This window comes from Leuciscus leuciscus, assembly GCF_965113295.1.
Source record: "Leuciscus leuciscus genome assembly, chromosome: 6".
NCBI classification, from domain to species: domain Eukaryota; kingdom Metazoa; phylum Chordata; class Actinopteri; order Cypriniformes; family Leuciscidae; genus Leuciscus; species Leuciscus leuciscus.
This window is the reverse complement of record NC_138730.1, coordinates 9,564,860-9,584,160: the sequence shown is the minus strand read 5'-3', so window position 1 is coordinate 9,584,160 and position 19,301 is coordinate 9,564,860. Positions and strand designations below refer to the sequence as shown.

At 38.8% G+C, this 19,301-nt stretch overlaps 1 long non-coding RNA gene across 1 annotated transcript in view; it reads right to left on the bottom strand.

Moving 5' to 3' along the window:
- Window positions 1–18,289, bottom strand: part of LOC309501867 — a 166,198-nt gene extending 147,909 nt beyond the window's left edge. Inside the window, exon 1 of the long non-coding RNA XR_014207015.1 lies at window positions 17,858–18,289. This is a non-coding gene — a long non-coding RNA (uncharacterized lncRNA). The remainder of the gene's footprint in view (window positions 1–17,857) is intronic.
- Between the last annotated feature and the right edge of the window lie 1,012 nt (window positions 18,290–19,301).

Here is a 19,301-nt window from a genome sequence, read left to right as displayed (position 1 = left end):
ACAAGACTTTATTGTGTCAAATACGGGACGATTCCGTATTATACGGAACGGTTGGCAACCCTAATTGAACGTCAGACGTATAATCATTTTCGTTCTGTTCGAAAACGTCTCGTCATGTTTTAGTCACCTTAGAGCCATTTTTAGCTAGTCATCATCGCGTTATCGTCATAAAAAAAAGGTGCGTCAACGAAATCATTTCGTTATCGTCATCGTTGACGAAAACAACACTGGGCAGTAGGTAACGTTGGTCATTTGGTCATTAATTTAGGTTATTTTTTGGAAAATGGTTCAGTATTGTTGTATTGTGAACTGCTGTAATCGGCCTCACGATCGACAGGGCAAACGCCTCATGAATCATATTAGTTTTCACCATTTTCCTACTTGGAAAAAAACACGAGGAGACTTGGTGTCTGAAATCACCTAGAGGCGTCGGATGGCTTGGGTCGCCGCTGTACGGAGGAAAACCATCACCTTCGATAATATTTCCAAATACATGCTTGTTTGCTCACGGCACTTTCACACACACAAAAAAAACATTCAGCATATTGAACGACACATTTCCACTAAGCATGGTGGTTCCCTGTAAAGGCGAAAACATGGTCTTTCTAGACAAAATTGTGTGCGTGGGCTGTGCTCTGACTAATATGTGCCTCAGTGTTGTTATGAAACCATACTGTAACAGGAAAGCTGAACTATTATTATTGTCATTGTTACTGTTATATTGCTGTATGAAGACTGCTGTTCATATTGTTGTTAGAAGTTTGGTGAATATATTATGGCAGTTGTTTAGAGAAAAATTCACAGTAACAATATATTGTGCAACATGAAATTGATGTATACATAGTTATGATGAGACATGTTGTGTATGGTGTCTCTCTCTCTCTCTCTCTCTCTCTCTCTCTCTGTGCGCATGTGCGGGCGTTTGTTGAGTGGAGTGAGTGGTGTGGTGAGTGTGTGGTCTTTTTTGTGCCCGCCGTGGCTTTAAAAGATTATTTCCCCCTCTTTTTTTGTTTGTTTGTTAGTTTTTTTTGTTTGTTGTTTGTTGTGAAATTAGCAGAGAAGCCTAACTGAGCGCCTGCTTAAACCAGTCTTCGCACTGGGAAGCATGGCGACTCAAGGAGTTAATGTTCTCGATTCACTCACGCGGCACCACGGTGTGAAGGTGGTGGCTGCGGGGAATGTGGAGGAGTGTATGGCGCTCGAAATGTTTCATTCAGAGACGAGACTGACAAGCACGACAGATAACACACGTGTATACGTGCGTGTACGTCTCCATTTGATTTATATGGAGACGTACACGCAAATATCACGTCACGTAGACACGTCAATAACGTGTAGCTGTTGATCGTTACAGACGTGACGGCGGCGTCACGTTAGAAGTTAACGTGTGGATAACGTCTTCCCGTCTTAACATCTGCACGTCTTAACGTCTGCCCGTCTGTACGTCTGCACGTCTGCCCGTCTGTACGTCTGCCCGTCTGTACGTCTGCCCGTCTGTACGTCTGCCCGTCTGTACGTCTGCCCGTCTGCACGTCTGAACGTCTGCCCGTCTGAACGTCTGCACGTCTGCCCGTCTGCACGTCTGCCCGTCTGCCCGTCTGTACGTCTGAACGTCTGCCCGTCTGTACGTCTGTACGTCTGCCCGTCTGTACGTCTGAACGTCTGCCCGTCTGCACGTCTGAACGTCTGCACGTCTGAACGTCTGAACGTCTGCCCGTCTGTACGTCTTAACGTCTGCCCGTCTGTACGTCTGAACGTCTGCACGTCTTAACGTCTGCCCGTCTGTACGTCTGCCCGTCTGTACGTCTGCCCGTCTGTACGTCTGAACGTCTGCCCGTCTGTACGTCTGCACGTCTGAACGTCTGAACGTCTGCACGTCTTAACGTCTGCCCGTCTGTACGTCTGCCCGTCTGTACGTCTGAACGTCTGCCCGTCTGAACGTCTGCCCGTCTGCACGTCTGCCCGTCTGTACGTCTGAACGTCTGCCCGTCTGTACGTCTGCCCGTCTGAACGTCTGCCCGTCTGTACGTCTGAACGTCGGCCCGCATAATTTTCCTTATTTTCTCATACATTTAGGCTACTGTTATAGACATTATAGATAATCTTATTTTGGCAGTTTACTTTTGACTACATTGGATTTATTTATTTCTATAATGCTGAATGTATGTTAAGTACATACATTTGGTATCCCAATGATAGATAAAAGTATATTGTCATGTATACGATCTTATGAGAGACTAATAAAATGGGCTAGTAAAATTCATATAATTATTTGTTTGTTTAAGATTTGTTAAAGCCCTGCAGCAGCCGGTCTGCATGCCTCAAGTTCATTCATAGATGCTGCATTTAGTATTAATTAACCATTCAGAAACCACTTTAAAACGTATTGGATTTTAAACTAAAATTAATTATCATACTTCTGATTGCCGGTTACTGCTATACTTATTCTGAACAGGTCATTAATCATTCAATTTAAAATCGTTTAACATTAAATATACTATTTAATAGAGCTACACTACAGTTTTTATAAAGCCTAGCACTCTATTAAATCTAGTCTAGTCATACTGCACATTTTTTTGCTACTATGTTAAGAGCATACAAATATATCACCCAACTCAGGCAAAACAATTGACAGCCCTGATAAATAAAGTAAAAGGCTTAAACGGATGCATCTTGTTTTCACCTGCAGGAAAAACAAACACTTAAAACAAAAATGACAGTAAATGCCCACTAAAGTCAGTAGGTGGCAGCAGAGGGACACTCATCTGCTCATTAGCCATGTCCACTCCTTGATATACTTGTAGGAAGTTTCAGTTAGTCTTGGGTCATTTATTCCTGTACATTAAGGGCTCAATGCCTTAACAATTTCTGAAAGGAGCAATGTTCGATATAGTGTAGCCTACATTTGCTTTTGTAAAATATTTTCAGTGCTTTAAATGTCTTACAGATTTGTATTGTATGGGGCTTCTGCATGCATCTTTGGAAGTTATTCCACTAACACAAGATAAATAATGAGTGAAATGTATGACTGAATGATTTTTTTAAATGTATTTTTATGTCAAAACGAAGAGTTTGTAATGTCATTTGTAGCATCTTTTAATAACATAATAATAGACTTAAATGGTCAGAGTATGACTGCTTTATTCTATGGTATTTCCTGCATGCTGGTCCTATTCCTGTCTACCTTATACATGAGATACCCATACCTTTACTCTGCTCTTAAGCACACACAATAATCATAAATGCTACACTAAATCTTTAAATCCTGGGAAATAAAGTTTGTTACATAAATAAGAATTACAGTAAAAAGCATTCACTTAACAATTTCACAGTTAATGAAGTACATGTTATACAATATGCAGTGCAGATTTAAACTATGGCTACGATATATATTTATATTCTTTATATCACAATGACATACATATATGTACACAGACACACACTCTGTATATATATATATGTGTGTGTGTGTGTGTGTGTGTGTGTGTGTGTGTGTGTGTGTGTGTGTGTGTGTGTGTGTGTGTGTGTGTGTGTGTGTGTGTGTGTGTGTGTTTGTTACATTCTCTATAAAGTACATTTACTGTATTACTGTATGTAAAATGCAAGTGGAGTACGTATACAGTATTACAGTTCTGAAAATAATGTCTGATTACACACCTGTTCTGTCTACAAACATTTGAATGATTGAAGACACTGTTGTTCTCCCAACATTCGGCTTTACCTTTTGACCCTCAGTCATTGTAAGGTCATGATTGATAACATTGTCTGCAATAGTGTCCTTATTTCATTAGAAACATGTCCACAATCTTGACCTCTTCCACTGTTTTGCCTCCGTACCCTTCTTCCACCACACATCATTACTCCTCTTCTTCCAGACTGTTGACCCTGTTTGTTTCTGTGTTGTTCTTCCATTATCTAAATGTGTGACACTGAGTTGTGCTCTGTCAATATATGCTTGTCAAATGAAGCTTCAGGAGATGCACCTCTGAGCTATTTCAGAGACCTGGTTGATTTAATGCTTTACATTCCCCTTCATTAGTGAAATGCAAAATTTATAGCCAAGACACTGTCATTAAAACATTAAAATGTAGCATGTCATGGGAACCAACAACAGCACATACATTAGGCTATACCCATATTTCTATTTATAACGCAACCACTTTAAATTCACATAATGTTTCACTTCTGAGTAACAGAAATATAATGAAATATACAGTATATAATGAAAATGAATTGCCAACATGCCAAGAATATAAAATATACCAAGTAAAACACAAATTTGTAAATATTTGTTTGAATGTTTCTAGCAGTTTTTAGAAAACCAGAATGCCTGTAAATAAACAATATATTTATGACTGGCATTTCACACAATAGTCGATGAAAATACAGTTCCAAACAGCGCCACAGCAGAACAACTGCAATTGTCTAAAAGGAGTAGTTGTGTGGGTGTTAAATATATATTTGTGTTTTTGAAAGAATAGGTTGAACATCAACCAGTAATCTCAATAGAACAGCGACTTGGCGCCATCTACCGGCAATTTTATATTTATATTTAGTAGTTTAATATTTATTTAGCCTCCGTTCATTTCGGCATTTACAACTCGGTTTAAATGAGCTTGCTAGAAGTTCATAGAACGATTTTTTATAACATAGAATTTAAGAATATAATTAAGTAATGCATCCACTCTACTATAGAGCTTTTTTTTATTATTATTGTAGCCTATATAGCCTATTTCCTATTCCCATGCATGCTCGTGCATAATTGATATTGCAAAATACATTCAAAGCTTTTTACTGTTGAGATTCGGGTTTTTTTTATGTATCCAAACCTAAATAGTATTTTCTTAATATTCTTCGAGGATGTTAAAAGGTAGGCCTATGTTAAATAGCTATTAATGTGATTTTCTCTGCTGAAAATTACTTCATCTAATTTAATAATAGCTTTACTAGCTAAATGATCAAATCTTCTAGCCCACACTGTTCGAACAGTGTCTCAAATAAGACAAGTCCATTCAATTCAATTCAAATTTAGTTGTAAAGCGCTTTTCACAATATTGTTTCAAAACAGCTTTACAGAAAATGCATTTCAGAAATGTACATATAAAAATACAGTTAGTAAGTTAGTAATTTATTAATCCATCATACAAGTAGCTGCATAAAAGTACGTGCGCTATTTTTAAATTAGCCAAGGCACGTTTTGCGTTCAGACGGGCAGACGTGCAGACGGGCAGACGTGCAGACGTGCAGACGGGCAGACGTGCAGACGGGCAGACGTGTAGACGTTCTCCACACGCACGTTAACACGTCTTTATGCTTGGTTAGGAAAGAAATGACACAAAGCGAGCGCCATAGAGTGTAGTGTAGCGGTCGGTGATGTAGTGGGTCATGAATGTGTGTTAGCGGCGTCCAAAATGAATAATTCAATTGTACTGTTCTTAAATACAGTAGAGAAAGCGAATGAAGTCGTTGGAAAGGGATAAACATACGTGGTTTATTTACTCCAGTACTACCTCTTTCTACTCCCGCTAAAAAAGTCACCATTTCAAACGTACCCCCCTTTATTAAAGATGAGATGTTGATGAAGGAATTGTCGCGCTTTGGCAAACTGATTGCTCCCATAAAAAAAAAAATCGCTATAGGATGTAAATCGGGGTTAGTGAAACATGTAGTGTCGTTCAGGCGTTTCACTTATATGATTCTGAACGGAAATAGAACTGATCTTGACGTAAATTTTAAATTTAAAGTGGATGATTTTGATTACACCGTTTTTGTAACTACAGACACGATGAGGTGTTTTGGTTGCGGAAAGTCTGGTCATTTGATCCGCGGGTGCCCGGAAAACAGCGCTCATCACAGTGGGCAGAATGATGGTGAAAAAGGTAACGCTGAGCAGAATGAAGACGGAGAAGTCGCCAGTACTTCCAATGCGCCGAATTCTAGTGGTTCAAAAATAGTGTCTGTAGAAAAAAATGTTGAATCTGAGCTAACTAGACAAAGCGTTGAAATTGGTGAAAGAAACGCTAAAAAAAACGAAATTGTAACCCGTGAGAGTGTTGAAAGCAACAGTATTGATGGTGGAGAAGCTCTTGGTAACACACAAACGAGGTTAAATCAGTTTCCTGATACTGAGTCACAAGTGGAGAGTGTAATTCAAAATGAGGACACATTAATGGATATGGATCAGGTTGTTTTTAAAACACCTCTGAAGAGGAAAAAAAATGACAAGAGCATGGTTTTGAAACAGGCTAGAAAGAACCAAGAAGAGAATAAAGTGGACAATGAAAGTAGTGAGAGTGACTGCTCTGATTCCAGTGGCTCCGTTTGTTCTCAATCTAGTTGGTCATGTCTTGAATATGGAGTGGATGAGATAAAAAAATTCTTGAAAGTGACCAAAAATATGAGAGGAGTGAAAATTGTGTTTAATGAGTGAAGGAAGATTTGCAGATAAAGAAGTATATCGTTTAAAAAAAATCGTCACAAAAATTCAACTCCAATTGAATAATGATGATGAAATGGTTTAGTATTTATGCCCTTATTGGATGTATTGCTCTCTGTGCTGTAGTTTCTTTTTCATTTTCATTTATGAGTGACATTCGCATTGCTTCTTTAAATGTGAATGGGGCTAGAGATTGCAGAAAGAGAGCTCAGATATATGAAGTAGCGAAACAGAATAAAATTGATGTCCTGTTTTTACAGGAGACACATAGTGACGTGAAAATTGCTGTTGAATGGGCTAAGGAATGGGGAGGTCTTCTTTTTATGAGTCACAATACTTCACTCAGTGGAGGAGTTGCAGTTCTGTTTAATACAAATTTTGCTCCCTCATCTTGTTCAGTAGAGGAGATTGTAAAAGGTAGATTTTTAAAGATAAAAGCTCAATTTGAAGATCGTGTTTTTGTTTTTATTTGTGTATATGCACCAACTGCACAGATAGAAAGAATGTTGTTTTTAGATCAATTGAATACAGTAATAGAAAAATGTGACAATGAAGAATTTTTGGTTGTGGGAGGAGATTTTAATTGTGTCGAAAGAAATATAGATAGGAATCATGTAGAACCACATATGGCTTCACGCCGAAAACTGATACAAATGATAGAAGGGAATGAGCTTGGTGATGTATGGAGAAATTTGAATCATGATGTTAACAATACACATGGACGCATGTTCGTGAAAATGTGTTGTCAATGGCACGATTAGATAGATTTTATGTTTTCAAACATCATCTTAGTTTTTTTGTAAATGGCTCAATTCTTCCAGTAGGTTTCTCTGATCATAGTTTGGTTGTGTGTAGAATGATTGTTAGTTCTGTTAAATTAAGTAGTTCTTATTGGCACTTTAATGTGACATTGTTGTCAGATTTACAGTTTAAAGATGTTTTTAGGTTTTATTGGGAGTCTTTTAGAGAACAAAAATATCAATTTTCCTCTTTACAGGAATGGTGGGACATGGGGAAAGTAAATATTAGGCAACTATGTCAACAATATACTCTAAATGTCACAAGAGTTTTAACTCAGTCTATAAAGAAGTTAGAAGAGGAAATGATAGATATTCAAGTTTTAATTCAAGAAACAGGAAATCAAGACCATTTAGATTCTCTTTTCATGAAAAGATCAGCCTTGTCTGAATTCTATAAAAGGGGCATTGGTCAGATCACGTTTCCAGGATGTAGAGCAGATGGATGTTCCATCAAAGTTTTTTTTTCGGATTAGAAAAAAAGAATGGTCAAAGACGGTATATTCAGAATTTAAGGTCTGAAGCTGGGGTTCTGTTATCAGACCCAGTCGAAATGAGAAAAAGAGCAGTAACATTTTATGAAAATCTTTATAGTTCTGATCATAGGATAGATCAAGATGTTGATGGATTCTTCTTTGAAGATCTGCCAAAATTATCAGAAAGTGCCAATGCAAAACTTAGTGAAGATTTAACTTTAATTGAACTGTATGAAGCTCTCCAGAGTACGCAAAACGGGAAAGTTCCAGGGTTAGATGGGATTCCTTTTGAATTCTATAAAGCATACTGGGGCATTATAGGAGAAGACTTGCTTGCAGTTCTTAGTGATAGTTTGGTCGGCGGTTTTTTACCACTTAGTAGTCGGAGAGCACTCCTCCCAAAGAAAGGAGATTTGAGTGATATTAAAAATTGGAGACCAGTGTCTTTACTGTGCTCAGACTACAAAATTCTGTCTAAGGTATTGGCGATTAGATTAGGGAAAGTTTTAGATGATATAATTAGTCCTGACCAATCCTATTGTGTGCCTGGAAGATCTATATTTGATAAAAAAAATTTAATCCGAGATTTGATGGATTTTTCAAAGATTTGTGGTGTTAATTTTGGCTTGATTTCCATTGATCAAGAAAAGGCATTTGACCGTGTAGAGCATGATTATTTATGGAAGACTCTAGATGCCTTTGGTTTTAATTCGGTTTTTAAAGGTTATATTAAAGTATTATATAATTACATTGAGAGTATTTTGAAATTTAATGGTGGCTTGTGTTTTCCTTTTAAAGTTCAGCGTGGAGTGAGGCAAGGTTGTTCATTATCAGGCATGCTCTATACATTGGCAATAGAACCACTTTTGCAAAGATTGAGAAGGGTAATGAAAGGCCTGACATTGATGAACTGTGGAAGTACTTTTGTTTTATCAGCTTATGCTGATGATGTTGTTGTAATTGTAAAAGAGCAAAATTATGTGAACCTTTTAATCAAAACTTTGGATGATTTTGAAATGGTATCAGCTGCAAAAGTGAATTGGTCAAAAAGTGAAGCTGTTTTGGTGGGAGAGCGGATAACAGTGCCCCCCAAACTTCCTGGTGGTTTGACATGGAAAAAAGATGGGCTAAAGTATTTGGGAGTTTATTTGGGGGATGAGTCTTTTCAATAAAAAAATTGGGAAGGGATGATTGAGAAAATAAAGGGCCGCTTGGATAAATGGAAGTGGATTAAGAAAATATTGTCCTATAGGGGTCGAACCCTTATTATTAATAACCTTGTTGCTTCATCTCTTTGGCATCGACTGACTTGTGTTGACCCACCACTATTTTTTCTTGCTAAGATACAATCGATGTTGATAGACTTCTTCTGGGATAAGATGCACTGGGTGATCCATAACATCTTGTATTTACCAAAGGAAGAAGGTGGACAAGGACTTGTGCATCTACAAAGTAGGACAGCAACATTTCGTGCACAATTTATACAACGTTTCCTGACAGGCCCGGAGTCTGTAAGCTGGAGACCAGTGGCAAGTGCTATTTTAAAAACTGCTGCAGGTCTAACTCTGGACAAATCTTTATTTTTATTGGATCCAAAAACTTTAAATGTGGAGAAATTTCCAGTTTTTTATCGGACTCTTTTTAAAGTATGGAGTCTTTTTAAACTCCAAAGGATAAGCAATCCCACATCGTTGTATTGGCTGTTGGAAGAGCCATTGCTTTATGGTGCAAGACTGGACATTACTAATGCATCAGTGTCACTGACAGAAGCCTTTGTAAAGGCTAAAGTGGTGACTCTTCGTCAATTAATGAGTCTGGCAGGACCAGATTTTATTGAAGTGGATGCGGTGGCGACACAATTGGGGTTTAGATCCACTCGAGTGGTTGAAAAACTATTACGAAAGTTACAGACTATCCTTACAGTGGAAGAGACTGATTTACTCAAGAAACATTGTGAGGGAGAAATTACTCCCAATGATAAAGATTTTTTTCCAAGGTTGATGGTTTCACCTAATTTAGAGGAGGAAGGTGGAATTTTTCTGGAATCAGAAAAAGTTGTAGTTATGGACTTTGAAGAAGTGAATGGTAAGAGATTGTACAAGTCATGTGTGAAATGTTTTAATAAAAAAATATTAAATGGAAAAACTGATACACCTTGGCGAATTGTGTTAGGGTTGGATGAAGTTTTTAAACCCAAATTGGAGAACTTTTTACAAGCCACCATTGAATAAGAAAATTGGAGATTTGCAGTGGAGAATTTTACATGGTATTATTGCTGTAAATGCCTTTATTTCTGTGTTGAATCCTGATGTAGGCCATGAATGCCCATTTTGCTCACAAAGGGAGACTGTGTTTCATGTTTATATGAGTTGTCATAGACTTAAACCTTTATTTGAGGTTTTACAAAATTTGTTTAAGTCTTTTGATGAAGATTTTTCAATGCAAGCTTTTATCTTTGGTGTTAAATATACAAAGAGAAGAAAGAGAGAGTGTCAGTTGTTAAATTTAGTTTTGGGCAAAAGTAAAATGGCGATATACATGAGTCGGAAAGATAAAATTGAACAAAATCAGGAATTTAATCTGGTGTCTATGTTTGGTGCCATGGTGAAGTCAAGAATTTTGATTGATTTTAGGTTTTATAAAGCTACTTCATGTCTTGCCATGTTTGAGGATGTTTGGTGTTATGGAGGGGCTTTGTGCTCTGTTGTGGATGACAATCTGTATTTTACTCAATTTATGTAATTTATTTTAAATAGTTTGTTTTTAATGTTTTAAAACACTTAATTTGTAATAAAGGTGTTTTCAAAATTCAAATTCTCTCTCTCTCTCTCTCTCTCTCTCTCTCTCTCTCTCTCTCTCTCTCTCTCTCTCTCTCTCTCTCTCTCTCTCTCTCTCTCTCTCTCTCTCTCTCTCTCTCTCTCTCTCTCTCTCTCTCTCTCTCTCTCTCTCTCTCTCTCTCCTCTCTCTCTCTCTCTCTCTCTCTCTCTCACTCTCTCTCACACACACACACACACACACACACATTACGTTTTCTCTTGTTTTTGGCCAGTAAGGGAGTCAGTTTAGTGTCTGTATTTTTTGTTTAAACTTTTTCTTTTGACCCAACCCTGAACTTAATTTGCTTCTTTTTGATATTTTGTGCTGACTGTATTTACCAATTTGAACAACTTGTTTCAAAATAATAAAAAGAAAGAAACAAGAAGTCAGGTGTGACGAATTTATTTATGTCATTCTCCTGGACCCTAGACCTGGGACATTAACGCAAAATAAGAACATGTGTACAGAACATGGATTAGTAAACAATAGCAGACCTTCCTCACAGTGGAGATGGCTGGTTTGGAAACACTGGTGGACACAATGGCATGGATGTTGGATGCGGTTATCCTACCTGCTCTCAGGGCGTACCAGGCCGGTGATAGGTATTGCCGTTTTGTTTCGGCTTCCACCAGAGCTGCCTGTGCCTCATTTACTGCAGTCATGTCTGCGAGGCCCTCACAGTGCTGTTGGAGGAGAGACAACTCACATCCATACTGGCCTGTATCATGAAGCCGCAGCAAGGACTTTGGCAGTATGCGAGGGGAGACAGGGTCTGTTATAATGTTGATAATAGTCCTCCATCCCCGTCAGACAAACAGCCTTGCTGTGTGTGTGCAAAACGCTTAAAAGAGGTGACAGGTCAGAAAGTGTGGGGTTGTGTTCACATGAACTCATGTTAATAGCACGGGTACGAATACCCGGCCTGCCTTTTTCTCCACTGATGCGCCGGTCCAGTTCTTTCCGTTGAGCAGCACCAGAGGAGAAATCAATTTTGTGGGCCACCTCCGCTCAAACCTTGTCCACATTAGAGGGCATCATCCAGTACGCTGGAACATCTGTAACCGTCTTGGTCCCCTGTATCCTCACTGCTGCCTCGATTTTGAACAGCAAAGCCCGAACATGGGTGCAAGACTCAGCAAGGCCAGCCATGCATGTGCAATGCCCATTATCGACCTTGCCACAGGAGCTGAGGATAACCCATGGCTGAAGTGGAGGTTCATTCAGCCGCTGGGAGTGCATAACCTAAAAAAGAATTGAGACAGCGCATTCGATAAGAGTGAGAGGGAATATCTCCTCCAGATGTTGCACAATTACAGCACACGAGTGTGGCTGCAAGGATGGATGGGGTGATGACACAACTGCTGCCACTCCCTCCTTCCTTTAAATTCATTCATTTAGCAGATGCTTTTAACCAAAGCCATTTACAAAATCAGGAATAACATTCAAGCTACAATGCAGAGACCTCAGTGAGCCATGGCTGTCTTGCACACGGATCAGACTGAAATATTTGAGCACTATTTTGTTTGACAAAAGCTTTTTTTCTGCACAAATAAATACAGACATTTGCAATAATATTTTACTACGTTGATATTCCACTAGGTTAGTTATTAAAAAATCCCTTTAAATTAGTTCACCAGCCGCCGTCCACCAATCAGGCGAGGTCGACGTCACAACCGGAACGAACTTCAAAATAGGAAGTGAGGCGTCTTGTTTTGGTGAACGGTGGGTTGTGTCTGAGGTGAATGTTCGTCAATATTATACTGGATTACAGAACTACCGGACGAAAACAGTGGATTATTGCACGTATGATAGGTGACTAATTACTCCTGAAGTGTAACAAACCCGCATTGACAAGCTTCATAGCTCACAGAATCTGACAAGTGTGTGTGTGTCACCACTGAAGCTTGGTTAACGTTAACTTAGTGCGAACGATTGTTTTCTCCGCGTTTACTTTGCAGATCTGTAGATCTTGCACCCATCCTTTTTTGAACTGCTGGTGAGCCTCCAGTGACTTGAAATGTTTTAATTGATCGGAGGTGTAAGCGTTCACTCCACAGACCAGGTAGGAGAAAATATCAGGGAAAGTGAGGCTTGGTAAACTTTCATAATTATTACACCAAACATTGTGTTCATAGGAATCGATTCCGCCTATAATCTCTTTTTTTTTTTAAGTAGCATTGTTTGGCTTCCTTATTAAGTTTGTCCGTATATGTTATAGCCAACTTTTTTTTGTCACGGTCCATAACTCTTTCTGGAGACCGGCCGGCTACACTATTACCTTATTACAAACCGGCTTTTGCGTTGCCTCTAAAATGGCCGCCGTTACCCACAATGCACCATTCCATAACGTCTATGCCCGAGCTCTATACGCTACCTACAAATGATTAACGAATATTTTTAAATCATCCACCAGATTATCATCTCTTCCTTACCGTTTAACGCGTTAACAACAATGCCACACATTATTAAAACATCTGGCTGTTAGTAAAACACATTCAATTTAATGAATGCCTAAATAATATATTTTAATTTAAAAGAAATTGTATAGGCTACCTATATAATTTACCTAATTAATATTTATTTTAATTTTAAAATTAATCTATATAATATTGTCTCAATATTTTGTTTTATTCAAGTAATGAATACTTACTGTGTTATGTACTGACTTTTTCTTTGGATTTTCTCTTAATAGACATATTAGAACTGCTCCAAGATTCAGCACCCAAGGACGACTTCCTAGAAAACAGCCAGGGAAGCCAGGACAGCATATCACAGCCTCCTATAACACCTGAGCAACAGCCCCTTTCACCAGATACTTTCTCACTCTCGCCAGCGACTCCACTCCTGTGCTTCTCACAGAGAATGGAAGAACTAGTGCATGCTGGAACCAGACTATCCCACTCTTTTGCTGCAAGCCCCCAGATACCAACCAAAAAACGTCAGGCACCTCAAACACCGAAGCCTGCGCGCCGAGCTCGCCCGCCCCCTCCTCCTGTGAGAGCTCTTCGGCCTCTTCGGCCAAAACGCCAGGGCCCACACCCTCCTCCATCTGCTCGAGGTGAACCAAAAACAACTGATACCAGCTCTCAGTGATGTGTTTTGGGTTCCTGTTATGATAACAGTAACTTTCTCAAATGTTTACAGAACAAGCGGGATCCCAGTGTGCCTGTATCTTTCTCTATTGCTGTTCTATTACAAGATAGAAAGTCTAAGGCCTTCAATAGCCGTACAGCAAACCCAACTAATCTGGTGCCTATTACATGTCAAACTAAGACTGCTGTGGGGACAAAAAGTAAGACTGTTAAGTTAGCACTTTTAAACATTCGCTCACTTAAAAATAAATCACTTCTAGTCAACGACTTAATAACCACAAACAACCTGGACTTTATGTTTCTAAATGAAACCTGGCTAGAAGCCAGCTGCAGTGCAACAATCCTCAATGAAACAGCCCCCCCTAACTTTACTTTTATGAGTGTCTGCAGAGCTGTTAAGAGAGGTGGGGGTCTAGCTGCTCTTTTTAAAGATATCTATCAATGTAAGCAAATATCATTTGGGAATTACCCGTCTTTCGAATATCTGGGTACTGTGTTAAAAGGTGCTCCTCGCATTTTACTTATCATTATTTATAGGCCTCCAAAATATTCTCCAGCCTTTGCTGAGGACTTTACAGAACTGTTATCAACAATTACCTCAGAGTTTGACTGTTTTGCCATTGCTGGAGATTTTAACATTCACATAGATAATGCAGAAAACAATATGGCAAAAGAAATCAAAACTGTTTTAAAAACTTTTGATCTGACTCAGCATGTACATGGACCCACACACAATCATGGACACACTCTAGATTTACTTATCAGTAAGGGTCTAAACATTTCATCGATTTTTATTAAGGATGTAGCACTGTCTGATCATTTCTGTATTTTCTTTGATATATTGATCTCTCCTGCCACTGAAGCTAGATCTGTGTCTGTCAAGAAGAGATGCTTAAATGAGAACACTAGTGTACTATTTATGAAGGCTATATCCTTAACACCAAGCATATCTGCTGACTCTGTTGATTTTCTCCTTGATTCTTTTAACTCAAAAGTTAAAAATATAATTGATGATATTGCTCCTGTTAAAGTCAGGAAGAAGAGTGGCAGACAAAAAGCACCTTGGAGAAACTCAACAGCAGTGCAACATATGAAAAGACAATGCAGAAAAGCAGAGCGCATGTGGCGGAAGACAAAACTTGTAGTCCATTATAACATCTACAAAGACAGCCTGCATGCTTTCAATATGGAACTAGGCAAAGCTAGACAGACTTTCTTCTCAAATATTATAAACAGCAATTTAAACAACACACGCACTCTTTTTGCTACTGTAGAGAGACTGACAAACCCCCCAAGCCAGATTCCTAGTGAAATGCTCTCAAACAGCAAGTGCAGTGAGTTTGCTTCTTTCTTCTCTGAGAAAATCAATAATATCAGAAAGGTGATCAGCACATCCTTGAGTTGCACTGGGGTCAGACAGATCAGACCACCTGAGAAAGTAGTTACTATGTCTGACTTCAAAGAAATTGATGGCAAAATTTTGGAAGAAACCGTACAACACCTTAAAACATCAACATGCGCCCTTGACACACTTCCCACATCTTTCTTCAAAATTGTGCTAAACAGTTTAGAAGCAGATCTTCTAGAAGTGGTAAATGCCTCACTTCTCTCTGGGAGTTTTCCAAACTCCCTGAAAACTGCAGTTGTCAAGCCCCTCCTGAAAAAGAGCAATCTGGATAAGACCATATTAAGCAACTATAGACCGATCTCAAATCTTCCTTTCATAGGCAAGATCATTGAAAAAGTTGTCTTCAATCAGCTGAACAAATTCTTAAGCTCGAATGGATACTTTGACAATTTTCAATCTGGTTTCCGACCACACCACAGCACAGAGACAGCGCTCATAAAGATAATAAACGATATTCGCTTAAATACTGATTCAGGAAAATTATCAGTGCTGGTACTACTCGACCTCAGTGCTGCATTTGACACTGTCGATCACAACATACTTCTTGACAGGCTGGAAAACTGGGTGGGGCTTTCTGGGATAGTCCTAAAATGGTTCAGGTCATACTTAGATGGGAGAGGTTATTATGTGAGTATAGGAGACCATAAGTCTGAGTGGACATCCATGACATGCGGAGTCCCTCAAGGCTCAATTCTTGCGCCACTCCTGTTCAACCTGTATATGCTCCCAATGAGCCAAATAATGAGAAATAACCAAATTGCTTACCACAGCTATGCAGACGACACACAGCTGTACTTAGCCCTATCGCCTAACGATTACAGCCCCATTGACTCCCTGTGCCGATGCATTGACGAAGTCAACAGTTGGATGTGTCAAAACTTTCTTCAATTAAACAAAGACAAAACTGAAGTTATTGCGTTTGGAAACAAAGATGAAGTTCTCAAAGTGAACGCATACCTTCACTCTAGGGGTAAAACAACTAAACATCAAGTCAGGAATCTTGGTGTGACACTAGAGTCAGACCTTAGTTTCAGTAGTCATGTCAAAGCAATAACTAAATCAGCATACTATCATCTGAAAAATATTGCAAGAATTAGATGCTTTGTTTCCAGACAAGACTTAGAGAAACTTGTGCATGCTTTCATCACCAGCAGGGTAGATTATTGTAATGGACTCCTCACTGGCCTTCCCAAAAAGACCATAAGACAGTTGCAGCTCATACAGAACGCTGCCGCCAGGATGCTGAGCAGAACCAGAAAATATGAACATATCACACCAGTCCTCAGGTCTTTACACTGGCTCCCAGTTAGATTTAGGATTGATTTTAAAGTATTATTACTGGTATATAAATCATTCAATGGCCTAGGACCTCAATACATTGCAGATATGCTCACTGAATATAAACCCAACAGATCACTCAGATCATTAGGATCATATCAGCTAGAAATACCAAGGGTTCATTCTAAACATGGTGAGTCTGCTTTTAGCTATTATGCCAGCCACAGCTGGAACCAGCTTCCAGAAGAGATCAGAGGTGCTCCTACAGTGGTCACATTCAAATCCAGACTCAAAACACTTCTGTTTAGCTGTGCATTTACTGAATGAGCACTGTGCCGCTGTTCGTCCGACTGTTTGTACTGTACTGTATTTTACTCTATTTTTCTAAACTGTTTTAATTATTCTTATTTCTTTTAATTATTTTAATTTCTCCTATGTCAGCAGGGCATTTAGCCCGAAACTGTAAATGCCCACTCAGAAGGTGATAATGTGAAAGTGATTAATGTGGGTTTGAAAGTAGAACAGTATTTAAATGACGATATTAAAGTTTTCGTCTGAGAAAGAATGTGAACGCAGTGCTAAAGAAAGTGAAAACAACGTGTGAGTAAATGAGGGAGAAAAGAAAGTTAAAGGAAAGTTGATAGATGGAAGTCGTAAGAAGATTGAAGGTTAAAAGAAGGTTGAAAGATTTAAGTCTTATGGGAATCCTTTGAAAGAAAGATCTATAATAAATATTCTTTTTTATTTTTTAAAAGTACTGTATTTTATTTTATTTTTCTAAACTGTTTTAATTATTCTTATTTCTTTTCATTATTTTAATTTCTTCTATGTAAAGCACTTTGAATTGCCATTGTGTATGAAATGTGCTATATAAATAAACTTGCCTTGCCTTGCCTTGCCTTAATAGATTAGTGCTGAGTTTATGTGCCTGGTTTCTACTGATCTCCACCAGTCTTTCTTTGATGGACTCGACAAGTATGTCCCAAGACTGTTACAGATGTACAGAGTGCGAACTAGTAGCAGTTCTGACCTGCGCAATCTCCTTGAACCCCTTGATGTACAAGTAAGGATAATCTGGTTTACCCAATCCTTGATCACAGTCCCTTAAAGCAGGGCTATGCAGTTTCGGGAATTTCTTCGCTGTATTCTCGCTTTTTGCTCACAGGTTTCTCTATAGAGCTCCCCCTACAGCTTCGGAATAGATATTTGACAACACTGTCGAAAAACTCGTTGGTGACTCTCAGATACCAGAGGCTAGTAGATCAACGACATCAAAGCAGATGGGACATTCTTTAAAACGTCTTCTTCATTCGGGTTCGAACAGCGTGAGGCCGTAAAGCACCGTAAAGCAATTCGTTACATCGCGAGACCTGATATCACGCGATACTTCTTGACGCCGGCCCAAAGTTGCAAGGGTGGTTTTTCGGCTCACAGGCGCTTGGGGGGTGCAAGACGACCGCAAGACGACCACCATTCAACCCGAAAAAAGTCATATAACTATTCCAATGACTCCGAAGCTGTTCGGTTAAGGTAAAAAAAGTTACTTAGTTCACCTTTAAAGGGATGGTTCGGAGTAAAATCAACCTAGGGTCCTTTGCACCATGACCTCGAGCCAAACACCCCCCAGAAGCCTTTTTTCCCTTGGTTGAACATTATTAAAATTAGAGCTTATTTAGAGAAATCAGTAGGATGGCTTAGTGCATCCAAGAGTTAATGGATCCAAGGATGTATCTCGTAAATTACCCCACTAATAATGCCCAGAATGGTAGCAAACTTCTACAGTAGTACAAATAGGTTCTGTACTCATAAAACGAGGCATTGGAAAGTTTGTAAGTACATCAGGAGTTTATTTAAATAACACTTGCCTGACGGCTCATGCTTCTGCTAACCCGGACGTCGACGTCACTTCAGTGGTTTGGGCAAAGCACGTAAAAGTCCTGGCAGAAAGCGATGCATAAGGATGTAGTGTAACGATGAATTATATTTTTTTCTGAAGTGTTAACAACTTAGTGTTAACTAATAATTGTTGCAAACTGGTACTACCAACAAACGGGTGTTTGGCTCGGGGTCATGGTGCAAAGGACCCTAGGTTGATTTTACTCCGAACCATCCCTTTAACAAAAAAATTACATTGTCAATTGTAGAAGTAGTCAATCATTGTCATTCAACCTTAATGTTATAATGTTATAAAGCCACGAGAATACTTTTTGTGCGTAAAAATAAATAAATAACGAATTTATTCAACAATGTCTTCTCAGCTTCGGAGAGTGACACAGAAGAGAAGAAATTGTTGAATAAAGTCGTTATTTTGGGGGGGTTTTTGCGCATATTCTCACGATTCTTCATAACATTAAGGTTGAACCACTGGAGTCACATGGACTATTTTTAATTACTAAATACTTATGTTCTTTAGACTACCAGTTCCGAAAAAGAGGCTACAAAAGAAGTTGACGTTGGCCTTCTCATTGTTACTGAGGAAGGCGGAAGCAGCCAAGCACTACTGGCAAAGGAGATGGTCGATATTGCAGTTGTGCTGGAAGAGAACATCATCGTTCGTGAGCTAGGAGATGTTGCTAATGCCTTTTCCTCATTCATGGTTCTTCTTTACTGTCTTAACATAGACTATCCCAAGGGACTGAAGTACACATTTGAGATGATACAAAAAGTTTTCATGGGCATCGGGAGTGGCAATTGTTCTGCGAAAGTTCATGGACTCAACTCAAAATGTCAATTTTCAACTTGCAATTAACTACAGCTCTTTTAAGCCAGTTAACTTTTATATTTCACAACTTAAAGGCTGCAAGATTTTATTTCCATATTTACAGTTTTATGTACCAGTTTTCATAAATTTTTGTTTAGATAAATGTTCATGTAACATGTTATGAAATGTCAATTTTCAGCTGTTTACTGTTAACGTTTACAGAAACGTTAATATGAAATGTCAACGTTTAGCTATGTGTTTTAATGGTAAGGTGTTTTAATATTAAGTACATTAAT